The sequence below is a fragment of the Psammomys obesus genome, unplaced genomic scaffold, assembly GCF_907164565.1.
Source record: "Psammomys obesus unplaced genomic scaffold, mPsaObe1.curated_primary_1811, whole genome shotgun sequence".
NCBI classification, from domain to species: Eukaryota; Metazoa; Chordata; class Mammalia; order Rodentia; family Muridae; genus Psammomys; species Psammomys obesus.
This window is the reverse complement of record NW_026596085.1, coordinates 5,121,764-5,135,867: the sequence shown is the minus strand read 5'-3', so window position 1 is coordinate 5,135,867 and position 14,104 is coordinate 5,121,764. Positions and strand designations below refer to the sequence as shown.

At 47.0% G+C, this 14,104-nt stretch overlaps 1 protein-coding gene across 2 annotated transcripts in view; it reads left to right on the top strand.

Moving 5' to 3' along the window:
• The window catches only part of Ano6 (anoctamin 6), a 159,277-nt gene that overhangs the window by 36,096 nt on the left and 109,077 nt on the right, over positions 1–14,104 (top strand). The gene's annotated exons all lie outside the window — the stretch shown is intronic.

Sequence of the window (14,104 nt, the reverse complement as noted above, 5' to 3'; positions counted from 1 at the left end):
AATGGCGGTCTAATGAAAACAAGACTTTGGTGACCTTGCATGTTGCTCAGGGTGCTTTGAATGCCATGCAGCAGTCAGGGTGCTGACGTGACGAAAGGGAGCCTGTGGCCCTTCAGTAGGCTGAAGGTTGTCTGATGGAAACAGTGTTTCATGGAAATGTGCTTTGAATCATCTTTATGTTCTTGCTTAATAAGTAACTCTGAGCAGCCACAGGCCAAATAGCTGAGTTCAAATTTTTGGTTTCACGTATGCAAGTTACCTCAAATTGATGAAAACAATGTGTTTTCCTCTGTCATCCTAAATATGTTTTTTATTGGGAAAGCATGGCCAGAGCTGTGTGCGTGTGTGTCCTGGTTGTGGCTCAGTAGCCCGTAGGTGGCTGTGAAGCTCACTGTAGATGCCAGGTGAAGGAATGGTGGTCATGGGAGGAAGATTCAGACGTACACTGCCGTGGAACCAGGTCTGCTAACTGGGCAGCGTCCTGCGGACCCTGGATGTTACGGTGTTGAGGAACGATGGCCGAAGTGCTCGGGGCTGCTTCGGAATCTCCGGAACACATTTCACAGGTTCACTGTCAGCAGGGACCGTCACATCCCGAGGCGTGTGGAGTCAAAACCACCGCGCATTAGGACAACTAGGAAACTCGTCCAAAACAAGTCCTCCTGAAGATGTCAGGGAAGAGAAAACGGATTTAGGTGGAGATAAATGTAAAATATATTTGCTCGGTTATTTTCTGGGACAGGTTTCCACGCAGCAGGCTGGCCTTGAATTCACTGTCTCCAGGATGTCCCTTAGCAGCTGAGCTTCCTGTCCCCACCCTCCTCACTACAGGCGTGTAGGCCGTCACATTCACCTCCACGTGTAGAACATTTTCATAGCGGGTAGTTTTACCATACCATACAAACTGCATTTTAAAAATCACCTTTAAAACAAAAATCTCAAGAACAATTTCTGTCATATTATTATTATTTACATTTTTTGGATGAAAAATTTTAACAGGCCAGTTAAAAGCCTATTGATGAGTACCTATGGCTGTCTGAACTTCAGAGGCATGGCAGTATATTCTCGAAATGTCAGGACTGGAATTTGAACCCCAAGTCTTTCTGGTTTCTGGTTCCCGTATCTTTGGCCCGGTGTTGAGGTCTCCAAATGAGATTGCTTATTAAGTGTGAGCATTAGCCATGCTGGTGGGAGAGCCCTTGCTTTAGCTTCTTAGAACTTCTGTTAAGCCTTGTAAAGTTGCTGAAAGGACAGTTACTTGTGAAGTGTGGAGAAATGGGAGCACACACACACACACACACATACACACACACACGTAAATTGTTGAGCTGTTGTGACAATAGCACAGTGGTTTATGAAAAAGTTAAGAGCAGATCTGGTGGACTATCGGCCCTGCTTCTATTACACACCCGGAGGAAATAAATCAGCATCTGCCTCTCCGTAGCCCAAATATGGAAAGACCTGTCCGTTATTGATGAACAGATAAAGAAATTATGGGATGTGTATGCATGTGTGTGTATGTGTGCACACACCTGTGGGTATTATTCAGCCATAAAAAGAAGGATTTGTGTCAGGTCTAACTCTAGAAGACATCATGCTAAGTAAAATAAGGCCGAGAAGAAAGCCAGGTACTGCTTACATGTGGAATCTGAAAATGTCAAGCTCATGGAAGCAGATTACTGAACAGTGGTTGTCGGGGCCTGGAGGAGGGGAAATGGACAGCCGGTGAGCAAACAGTTCCTAAAGCCAAGGTATGTGAGTTCGAAGGCTCAGGTACACAGCAGCGTGGGCGGTTGTGTGTGGTAATGAACTTGACGGAGGTGATCTGCGCACAGCGTCTGTGTGCAGCCAAGCCACTACGTCCCGTGAACCTGCCCAGTCTTGGCCAGTGACATATTTTAAAATGGCCACTTTCGATAGGAGGTCACAGCTTCAGAATTTTGTGATCTGATTCTCAGGTGCATTTGGTTTGGAAGAATCAGGTGAGCAAAATGGTTCATGGATTTGAGAATCCTGTCTCTGCCACGTGCTACCTATGTGACTGTCAACAAATCTTTACACACACACACACACACAACCCGTGTTAGCTTCGGTATCAGTCAAAGGAGACCTTATAGCTTCATTGCCCTCATTGCTTTCCCATGGTCCCTGAGTTAGAAAAATATAGCAGCCTATAAAATGGTTCTGCCCTCTGCTCACAAACCTTGTTTTCTCTGCCAGGACACTGTCTACTTCCCGCTTGGGAAGCTTGCCCATCAGAGCCCTTTGCAGGTCACAGGTGGGTCACGGGAGTTCCTGGTTGCTTCCTGGAGACCTCTTACTCAGCTTGGCAGGATGGGTCACCCTTGAGAACCAGCAGTCTGGATATTCAGGTCCTCTGAGCACACCTCTAGTTAGGAAAGCTGGGTGGAGTCCCGTTGCCGCATACTGAGTCACAGGTGTTCCCGAGGCACTCAGGCTTCTCCAGTGTGTCACCTTCCTAAAGCGCTTCGTTTCCCTTCTTTTCCGGGATGCTGCTTCACTGAAATCCTGCTTAGGGCCCACTTCCTTCTTGGAATTGTTTTCCAATTAGTCCTCCCAGCTCCTGCTGTCCGTTCTTTGGTCCTTTGCTGGCATTTCCTTCATTGTACTTCCTCTAGTATGTTGACTCTCCCCCGCCCCCTTCCCTTTTCTCTACATACTATAATGTGCCATATGCAGGCTTCAGTTATTACAACACTTAAAAAAATACAAAACTATTTCACGTTTCAAACTCTCCATCTGCCTGCTTCTCGGAGGACGAAGTCTAGATTTGTTTCATGCCTCACCTGTTCCATCCTGCCTCTTATTCGGGTACCTTCCCCATCCTCGGATGATATCGCCGCCTAGCTATTTCCAGAGTTCAAATGTTATCCACATGGCCGGGGAACCAGCCTTGGTTTCCTCTTTGTTGTCTTCATTCCCTCCAGTGCTTGGGTTCTCCTTTCAAAGTGATCTTGAGTCTATCTTTTCCGCCTTCACTTTGCTCAACCTTGTCACCTGCCCTCAACGGTAGTCTACCGACTGGCGTGTGACCCCTTACCCCCTACATCCCACTCTTGTATCAGAGAGCTCTGTGATGCTGGGGTGTCCCGCTGTTTGCCTCGCAGTGTGCTTGTCATTGGGGTCCATCTGGACTCTTCCACCTCGATTTGTTCCTCTTCTCTGCCTTCCTTTGGGGTGCAGGCTCTCCCTCTCATTTTCTTTTAGTCCGGGTGACTGACCCCATGGCATTGTCTTGCGCACACCAAAACATTTCCTGCGATGGCACTGGTCAGTCTTCCCTCTTCCCCTGAAGCTTCCTATTGCACAGTCAGCTTGTGTCTCATCCTCTCAGGTCTCAGGTCTCATTCCTCAGGGCGTCTCCTCCCACCACCCTGCCCCAAATAGTTGTCTATGGTGTTTGTTATCTGCCATAGCAGCCTGCTTATTTCCTCCCCTTCGGAAAGCAGAGTAAGTTACTTTGGAAGTGCGTACACCAGGCTCTGATTGCAGATTCCAAGCTCCCCCCCAAAAGAGCATTTTTATGGTTTGCACACTGATACCTGTTGCAGCACAGTGCCGGACGCACTGGAGGCGCTGGGTATCATGGGTATCATGTTTGGAATGAGCGTGCCCTCCTTCTATTCTCTTATTTTATCTTATTTTCAGGCTTGGTGATCCAGCTTAGAATGTGTGTCTGTTCATCAGGTGCTCCAGCACTGAACTCTTCCTTTTCGGGAAAACCAGTTTGTTTCTTTGTTTGTTTATTCTGTGTGCCCATAGACATGCCTGCGTGAGTTTATTTGTGCCATGTGTGTGCAGGGACCAGCGGAGGCCGGAAGAGGGCATCAGTGTCTCCTGGAACTGGAGTTACAGGCCGTTAGGACTTGCCATGTGGGAATTGCATATGCATTTCTAGTCAACACACTGAAATTGTAGTTTATCTGTTTCTTAGTTTTAGGCATTATCCTTTGGTGCAAGGATTTAGTTTGCTTTTATCTCTCCCTGCCCCTTGTTTCTCAGATCTTATTCTGCCAACCAAAATCATATGGTAATTGTACTGTAATTTGGGTGGGATCAATATCCAGTGTTTACTTTATTGCAACTGTGGAATCTCACAGGTGAGCCATTTAATATAGTTTGATTTACCTTTTTCTCTCGAGATTAGATTGACTTTATTGACAATATTGACTTTTTTATTCTTAATTTTTGATATAGTTATGAATAATTCAGCCACAAATTCCTTACCAATTGTAAATCTCCTTTCAACATAACCAGCCACACAGGGAATCTGTCAAGGTCATCTTTGAGGAAGAGCCACTGGAATCTTCTATTCCTCTCAGGGTGGAGAATGGTTTCCACTGAGCACCACTCTGCCAGCTCCTTTAGGCTCTGTCTTGTATGAGGGCCCCACTATGTATTTCATGAACACATTTTCCAGTGCCTCCCAGAGAAAGGTGGGAATTCCAGAGAGGAGAGACACAAGTCTGAGAATGTCTTCATCTTCCTGGATTTTAAGTGGTGACTTAGTTAAATGTATGCATTCAGGGCGGAAGTCATCTGCCTTCCAAATTTTGACACCTTCCATCCAAAAGTGTCTTGAGCTATTTCTTGAAAAGCTTCAGACATTAGGTTCTGACTTTGAATCTCTTGTATGAAAAACTTTCCTCTGGAATTTTGAGAATTTTGATTCTTTTTGAATCTTGATTTAGAAAATCTTGTTAACATGTGTGAACATTAGTAGGTCCTTTCACCTTGGCAATCCTTTCTCCCCTCCTTCCTTCCTTTTCTTTTTTAATATTTAATAGGTTTGTTTTCTCTACTGATGAAATGAGCCAGTTCAACTTAGATTACAGCATAAAGGCAGGTTTATTGAGTGAGGCTCTTGGGTAGGTGCACTGGTCCCAAGGAACAAGGCCAGGGAAGTCGCCACAGGAAGGGAGATGGACAGGAGGAGGAAGAGAATGAGAGAAAGAACCTGCCCCTGAAGGGAGAGAGAAGGTGCAGAGAGAGAGAGAGGGAGGGAACCAAAATGTCTGGACTAAATAGGGAAACCGAGCCCCTGGGCTGGAAAGTTCAGGGTAGAGGGTGGGTTAAGTTAGCAGGTAGGGACTGAGGGATGCTGGGAGAATCTGGAGGCCAGGTCCACTTTGGTATGTTAAATACGCACCTCAGCGGCTTGTCCCAGGTATGAAACCCAACAACGTTGTTCTTGGCTGACATGACACTCTCTGTGTAGACACTCTCTGTTCTCAATCTTCCCACTTCTGTGACCCATTCATACAGTTCCTCAGGTTATGGTGATTCTCACTCCCCCAACCATAAAATTATTTTGTTGCTACTTCATAACTGCAATTTCGCTACTGTTGTGAATCGTATTGTAAATATATGATATGTGACCCCTGTGAAAGGGTCACTCCACCCCCAAAGGGTTGTCAAGGCCCCCAAAGTTGAGAACCACTGATGTAGACCAGGCTGGCCTAGAGCTCCCAGAGATCCATCTGCCTACCCAGTGCTGGGATTAGAGGTGTGCGCCACCATGCTTGGCCTGTCTTTTAAAGGAGAAAGTTTAGTTTGGGAAGCAAACTAGCCTTTAATTCTAGGAGAGAAAAAAAGATGTACTGTATGCTGGGATTTTTCTTTTCCCTTCTAGTTTCACTAGTCGTAACTATGTCCGCCATCTGATATTGGTTCCCACACTTTGCACATCTCCTCCTTGATCTCTTGGTCACCTTAATGAGCATCCTGTGAATTGGAGCCCTCAAGCTCGCTGGTGAATTTTTTATTTCTGCCACAGGTTGAGTTTCCATAGTTCTTTTTTTGTCCTCCCAATGCTTCTCTCTTGCTGATGTCTTCTGTTATCTCGTGGGTGTGTTCATCTGAACTATCAGATGATCAGTCCGAAGATGTTTATACTCCCTTGCCCATGCCGCCCTCCACCCTGGGCCCCACCCCCAGATTTTTATCTAGGGAACTTTGCTGACTCCTCCTGCTATTCCAGTCTTCCCCCACACTGACTTGGCTGGACTGTTGTCAGAGAACCTCACTGTTGCTATTTTTCGGTCTTTGTTACCCGAGACTCCAGCTATTTGTGAAATACTTCAACCAGAATATAAATATTACAGATTTTTTTTTTCTACCTTTAGAAAGAGAAAAAGAAAGGGTGGAGGTGGGCCTGTGGATGCGCGCTTGGGGCGCTTGTGCAGGGCCCTGTGTTCAGTCCTTACCCCTGAACTCTCAACCTGTCCGAGCATGGAGGACTTGTGTTAGGTTTGCATGAGAACATAGAACCAGCTGAAGACTTGGCGGAAGTCTCAATCTCCACATTGACACTCAGCTCTGCGTAAACTGCCTTTTCTGTGTGGATCTCCATCCTGAGTTGGGCTTAGAACTAGTCCGAGGGTGCTTGCTGAGAAAACAGTCCAAACCTGTAGTGAGGCTGGGGGAGGCTTCCTGTTCCCCTCCTGAGGATGAAGGGGGCGGGGGGATAGGTTAAAAATGCCCATTTGTTCCAGGGTTTAAAACCAAAAGAGAGGTAACTGATTTTTAGTGTTCTTTCCCTCTTCCCTCCTGCCCCACCTTTGCCTCCTTCTCTAGAAAAACCTTTGTGGTTGAGATGAAGTTGGCTCTGGCCCTTCCTTGTTTAGGATGGAGTTTCTGTTTGCTACTAGACTGTAAGTTCTCTGCCCTCCAAGCAAATGTTCCCACATCCTCCCTCAAGGTTGTTTTGTGTGCTGGTAGTTAAGGACTCACTTCGGGAGAGTGTCACTGATACCTGCTGGCTGCTGCCAATCAGGCCGACAGTCAGTCACATGTTTTTGTGCAGGCTCCGACTGTCCCTTGAATGGACTGCAGTTCTGTGGGGCTGGGAGGACAGGGAAAGCGGGAGGCTGTGCTCTCTTCCGAGATTAGCCCCAACTCTGTAAACATGCAACATGCTCACTTTCGCCTCGCCTCCCTTCCTACCCTTAAACCAAAGACTTCAAGATGTCAGGGGCTCCTTTTGCTCACAGGTTTATTACATGTATGGAATGAAGATGCTGTGTAATTGAATTTTAGCATGGGGAGTGGAGCTGCTACAATTGGCAGAAGAAAATGCAGAATTAAGGTTTTCCTTGTATTAGTCTGTTAACTAATTCTAAAACCCCTTCACATTTTAACAGAAATTGCAACCCATGTTTTGTAAACAAGAAACTTGTAAGAGGTTGAATATTCTGAAGTCCCCTCCACCCCCAACTGTGGGCCTTTTCGGCTGGTACCAATTCAGCATCGAAGCACACTGGATTCATGTTCTCAGTAGTGAGGTGAAGTTATTTCAGTCAGGAAAACTGGAAAGCTGGTACCAAGGAGGTCTGTCTCCCCCTCATTGTCCTCTAGAAGGGAAGGCATCTCAGGAGCAACTTCCAGGAACTGTGTCCTTCCTGTTAAAGCTATGTGCAAAGAGATAATAGTCCCACCTGGATATTCTTTTCTCCGAGTTGCTTTTCTCAGTTGGGCCGGAAGACGGTGGTCATTGCCTGTCACTGTGGTTTTGACTGGGGGGGCCTGATTATTAACCCAGCTGACCTCACTGCGGTCAGTATGGTGACTGAGGAGAAAATTGGACTGTGAGGTCCTTGACCCTGTGGCCCAAGAACTAGGGATGGCTTCTCTTGGGCAGTGTTTCACGGGCTGACTTTTACAGCAGAACCACGCCTATCCCAGTTTTTAGCCTAGAATCTCCTTGGCAAGGTGCACAGATTGTTCCGATAGTTCAGCAAGCAGGTCCTATTTACTTGATTCTCGTGCTGACATTTGGGAACCATTATTTTAGGGGCGGGAGGCCAAAAACCAACTCAGACTCTCAAGTATTTGCAGAACTTGGGGTAGGGGGGCGGGGAGGGTGACAGACAGAAGCCAGTACACCTGGCCAGCTGACCCTATCCTGTCAGTCAGACTCCACACCTCTGGGTCTCCTTGCTCAGAAGAGATGGAAATGTCAGCTTATGTCTCCTGCCCACCAAAGCACATGTGTGAATGATCCATATGTTGCACGTTATTTGAACAGTTGCGGTCACATTTTATCCATCTGTAGGTGAAATGCATGTATAGGTGGATGGTTGTACTCTCATTTCTCATTCTTCTCTGTATATGTGCACGAGTGTTGTGTGCGTGTGTTTGTTCACATGGCTATGTGCACATGGGCATGTATGTGTGGGCGGTGTGCTTGTGGAGACCAGAGGTTGGGGACCTTCCTCTGTCTCTCCACCTTTATTCATTTATTTATTTTTTTAGACAAGGTCTCTCACTGAGCCTGGAGCTCACTGATAAGCCAGGATCGATGCTTAAGAGAGGAATCTGCCTCTCTGTCCCCTTTCCCTCTCCCCCTACCCCAGCTCTAGGTGACACTTAGTTTTCTATGTTACAGAAATAACGGATGCTTGGTACAAATTGCAGAGTGGTTTTCTCCATAGGAAGCCATTAAAGGGTTTTCAGCATAAAACTATTTTGTCAGTGTTCTGTTTTCAAAGGTCACTTTGATAGCTAAAAGGAGATGGGGTCAGGGAGAGGGTAAAAGTTGCTGACAGAACAGACAAGAGCTAAGTGCAGCTGTGCAGAGCAGCGTGCAGGAGATTGGCAGGATGGCACGAGAGTGGAAGGACAGGGTGAGACACCTCAGTACCATAGGGTGCTGCGTGCGCTGGTGTAGGGCAGAGGAGCAAGGGTGCGGGGGGAGGTAAAGGAGAAGGGACTTTCGGGGGGTGTGTGTAGAGATGTAACTGTAGCCCTACTGTGAGCTGTTTGGGGACACAGGAACCTGGCGGTGAGAAATGAAACAGAGGCAGGCATGGGAGCAGAGACATGCTCAAAGATGCTCTGGCACAGACCGTGGGGGAGCCCCAGGTGTTTCCAGAAGGGGGGGTCCCCTCGAGGAGGAGATACAGTAGAAGAGTCCAGAAGGATGGAAGGACCTCAGGCACAGAAGACACCCCCGTAATCGCAGCGCTTGGGAGGCTGAGGAGGAAGAGGACCTTGACTTCAGGGCCAGCCTCAGCTACGAAGGTGCCCAAGGCTAGCCCATGGCGCAGAAAAACCTGACACCCTCTCCCCGCAACACACCAATCGAATGGCAGCAAGAATGTTTAAAAGTTGTCTTGGTCAGCCATGACAAAGATCACGAAGATGTCTGTCTGTGAGGCAAAAGAAAAAAAGAGTAAGATAAGAGGCTTAGTGGCATAAAAGCCATGGTCAACCTTTGCCAGAGCACCTGGAGGTCGAATGCTCTTTGGCGGGGTGCCAGCCGTACCTAGGCACTCATCAGTAGAAGTAAGGATTTGGACTATGTATTCTTTTTCTCTTTGTGTGTTGCTGGGTATCAATCTAGGACCTTGCTCACGATAAGCGGGCATGTCATCATGGAGCTGCCTTCCCAGCCCTTAGGATTTTGGACTGTGTCACCGTGCAGTAAGTGCATCAGGAAAGGCGGAGTAAGGTGGTTGCTTTGACTCTGTATGATCACCTTATCGTTATCGTCTTATTCTGATCATAAAGCACCACATACTTAATGTAGAAGTTTTAAACCTTAAAAATATAACCGAGAACCGTGCCCGTAACCGTGCTTCTTTATGTGTCGCCACATATTTGACATACGCCCTCCAGAATTCCTCCTTGCCTTAGCGCACGCGCACATGCACGAACACTTGCAGCGCGTTGCAGGAAGTCGGTAGGGACACGGGCACGTCAGATCGCTTCCTCTGAGCTGTGTGCTGCTGAGGACTGCACCTGTCTCAGTCAGCAGCCCCGCCCACAGCTGAGTCGTGCCGCTCTGTTGGACTGCAGCATTTTCTGGATGTTTGAGCTTTTTCTTAGACATTGTTGTGCTCTTGGTAGTGAAAGATTATCCAAATGCCACAAATGCGTGTGCCCTTTGAGCCCACAATTCCACTCCAGGAACTTTGCAACGCTTGGTATATGCCCAAGGGTATATCTGTCATTGTCGTTGTTCAATGTGGATGTGAAAAGTATTGATGATAGGAAGAATAAAGGATTAATTAAGAAAGCCAGTGGACATGGGAGCCATGGGTCCTGGTTTGAGGTAGCTTTGTGCTGAGATAGAGGGGGGAAAGCCACTGTCCCAGAAGGACTTTGGGTGGGTGGAGGGAGACCGGATCCTCAGCATTCCTGTATCCACAGGGCTTGCCCAGCGCAGGCATTCAAAACATTTTGCTGCTTAGATGAAGAGTCCGATAATTAGTCGCCCTTTCCAGGGAGCATTCACATGAAGACATCTATTGTTAAGTTTGGTTTTTTAATTAAGTGTCAAGATTTCCTACTGAAAGGAGTTAAGGAGTTGGGGATGCGGAAGGCCCTTTTTGCGAGTGAACAGAGAAGACACCCAATTTAGCCATCAAAAACTTTTAATGTTTCATTAGCATATGTAATTGTACATAGTGGCCTTCATTATGCCGTTTTCGTATATGTGCATAATGTGTTTAGGTCATCCTCTGACTCTCTCTTTTCTAACTCTCTCATCCGCTTACTCTCTCTTTTCCTCTTCCCAACCAGCCCCTCTTCCACGTTTGACTCGTGCTTAGGCATGGACACTCCCGCATCTGACCTGATGAGTTTCATTATGGTTTGCTCACAGGAGCATGGCTGGGATTTTGTTTACAAGTCATGTAACCTCCATGGTTACAGCACTGAGGAAAGTCGCCCCGCACCCAGCAGTCATTCTGCATGTAAATTCGCAGAGATAGGTAGGGCCTCATGAACTCCAGCTGCTGCTCCGACATGGTGTTGGCTAGCCCAGTCCTATGGGGATCCTGTATAAGTTAGCTACCACTGAAGACACTACGTACCTTGGCCACAGGTCAGAGAGAAATCAGTGTAAATCAATGGATTGATGAGGTCAGTTGTATAACAGCCATCTTATGCCTGGAAGTCAGCATTCTGTTGTGTCCCTGCTTCTTAAGCTTTTACAGTCTTTCTGCCCTTTATCTGTTATGTTCTTTGTGCCCTGGAGAGGCTGTTATCAATATCCCATTTATGGCCAGGCATTCAGTCATCACTGCTGACCACTTAAAAAAGAAAAAAAAAACTTCTCTAACCAAAGCTGGAAGTAGCTCTAGTGTACAGTGTACAGGCGTAGACACTGCAATTTAGAATGCCATTTGACAGGCACATCAGGTCCATTTAGCAAAACGACATCAGTAGCTTCCTTTCTCAGGCCTTTGCTGTCCCCAGCCCTAAGCTTTTGACTCTTCCAGGCTCAGATGTCAGCTCTCTCAGGGGCGGCAGGCCTCAGATCCAATTTAATAAAGCAGCGGGTTACTCCCATAACAAACTCACTCCTGTTTCTCCTTGTCTGCGTGGCTGCCATTGTTGCAGGCAAGGTCCAGGCTGAGCGAGACTATTGATGGCAGTTTTCCCTCAGTCTACACAGCACCTTTCAGGGATGGTTAGGCCAACAGGAGGAGACTTCCGGTCCAAATCCACTGATTTACGTTGATTTCTCTGTCTTCAGTAATAGGAGCTTACCAGCCAGTTTCAGTGGGCAACTAAGAACAGTAGCGATTATTTGTAATTATCTGTATTGTTTATGGCATCAAGGGACTCCTCAGGGAACAACTCACATGGAGGAAGCCCAGTGATAGTTTCTCATAGCAGTTTTATTTGCCTACACAGGGCATGTCTGTTCAAACTTTTTTCTCCTTAAATATGGTTTTGACTAGCTTATCAGCAATCAAGATTCCCTTTTGTCTTTTTCATATATTAATTTTGGTTGATTCTGTTTCCTTCCCCTCCCTGTCATTTCTGTCTCCTGTCTGCTTAAACCTTAAACCTTTCCACTTCCAGTTTCCCCCTTCAGCTTTTATACCACACATCCACACATTGATATTTCCTTCTGCCTTTTTTTTTTTTGGAAGCAAAGTGCATCAGAAGCTTTGAGAGAGAGAGAGAGAGAGCTAGAGAGGAAGAGGGAGAGGGGAGATAGATAGCTAGACAGACAGACAGATGGATGGATGGGTGGGTGCATGTGAGCTCCTCCAGTGAGAGCTGGTGTTAAACTAGACATCTTTAACCTCCCTTCCCAATCAACCTGCAAGATCTGTGCTTCTTGTAGCTTTGTGTCATGGCGCTCCACTGACGTCCGTTCATAGCTACCACCGCTTTCACTGTTTTGGTTCCATCCCCAGATATCTTACCAGCTTGACCTCTTAGATGGTTTCTACGGAAGCATCCATCAGGGCTTGGTTTGGGGGCCTAAGCCCCATGGAGCCATCTGCCGTCCATAGCTGTCCACTTATGTATAGCCATCACAAGTAAGTGTCTCAGCAGCTGTTTTGTCTTTTCTATTGCCAAGGTCTGCTACCGTGCAACTGCCTATTAGATAAATGATAGTTGTTTTATGTGTGCATGGGTGATGCACAGATAGACTCGGCACATAAAAAGAGCTGCTGGAGCGTCTGAGGTGGGAGGGTCAGAAATTGTAGGCCAGTCTGGGTAATTTAGTGAGATCCTCTCTCAAAATAAAAAGGCAGAAAGAGAGCTGGGGACGTAGGGGTTGATAGATTATTCGTCTAGCATTTATTAGGCCCTGGGTTAAACTTATAGCTGAAAATGTGTGAGGCATTTTCACACATGAGGGAAGAACAACCTCAGTCATGTGTTATTTCCATCATTAACAAGTTAAGTGCATGTTTAAGAAATCCAAAATAGCTCAAATCTCTGAGGTGATGAAGCTGCATGCGCACACTCATCATTAAGGGTGCCAAACAGTACACCTTGTGGTATATTCAGGGTAGACATGTCTGAGCGCCATTAACTACACCTGGCCCGTTGAGGATAATTGCGAGATTGAAGTCTCAGTTGAGGTTTGAAAAAAGAAATGGTCTTTGGGGTCATCGAGTAAAGAGCCTGGAACTGGATGTAGTGGTTGGTACCTCTTGGATCTGCAGGCTTGCCTTTTGGCCCTTCAGCCACCCGGGTCAGCAGCAAGGAGAGCAAGAGCGACCAGCTCCCTACCACCACCTCAGCAAGATAGAGCAGGAAGTTACAAAACACAATTAAACAAAATACCAGGAAAATAAGAGCTGCAAGGAGCTGGTTGCTTCTAGACCTCGCATTTAGGGCTGAGAAGCACTCTCATCAGAAAGTGGCAAGGGCAATCACGCGGAGTCACTGTACCACAGGGACAGTCCGCTGAGGAGGTTGTAGGCATCACAGGCTCTGAGATGTCACCCTTGGCGCAGGGCCGGACACTGGTGTGAATGCCCTCTCCCTCCATCCAGGTCTCAGTTTCCCTCAGAGCAGCCTTAACCACAGTGCTTAGTTAGCTCCTAGGCCGACTGTTTCCACCTCCCCTTCATCCTTTAGTGTAAGATTGGCAGGACTGCACTGTGCCCCAGTTCTGAGAAGTCACCTCAAGGCTCTGGTGGGAGGCCCGAGAAGGTGGGCTGTTGCTGTGGGACTGGCCCCATAGCTCTGGGTGATGGTAACGCGTGGGTAGTGGCCGACCGACCTCAGATCGGCTGAGCTGTTTAGTTTTATCTTCTCTGAAATATTAACTAGAGCTTTTTTTTTTTAAAAAAAAAAAAAAAGGAATCCTTTCGGACTTTTGTTGTCTGTCTTAGTCTGTTACTTATTAACTAGTGGCTTACATCCAAAATATAGAAGAGTGTTCAGTGGTGCGAGCATGAAAATGGGATTTGGACGGCGCTGGCTCATTTGCGTTCCTTCGTTTTGGTGGGGGCATGCTTTCTTATTTTCTTGGAACACAGCGCCCCGCTGTCTGCTCTGCCGCTGGACTTCATGCTCAGCCCCATATCTTCTTAATATTTGCTGTAGCGAGCGTTCAGTCAGCTGCTGGTATCATCTTTCTCAGCTTTCTACGTTTGCATATTTCTTCTCATATGAGTACTTGCTGGGTATTCCCCGTGTGTAGGCACAAGCTAACAACACTTTATTCAAAACAAGCCTGGGGGAAGGATTGTTTCCTTTTAGATGCTAACAGTGAGGTTTAGCTTAAATAGGCTGCCCAGTTCAGTTAGGAAACAGTGGGCCTGGAGTCTGAGTTCAGATCTGCCTGCCTCCAACAACCAGCTTTATAGAGTGTGCGTTCATC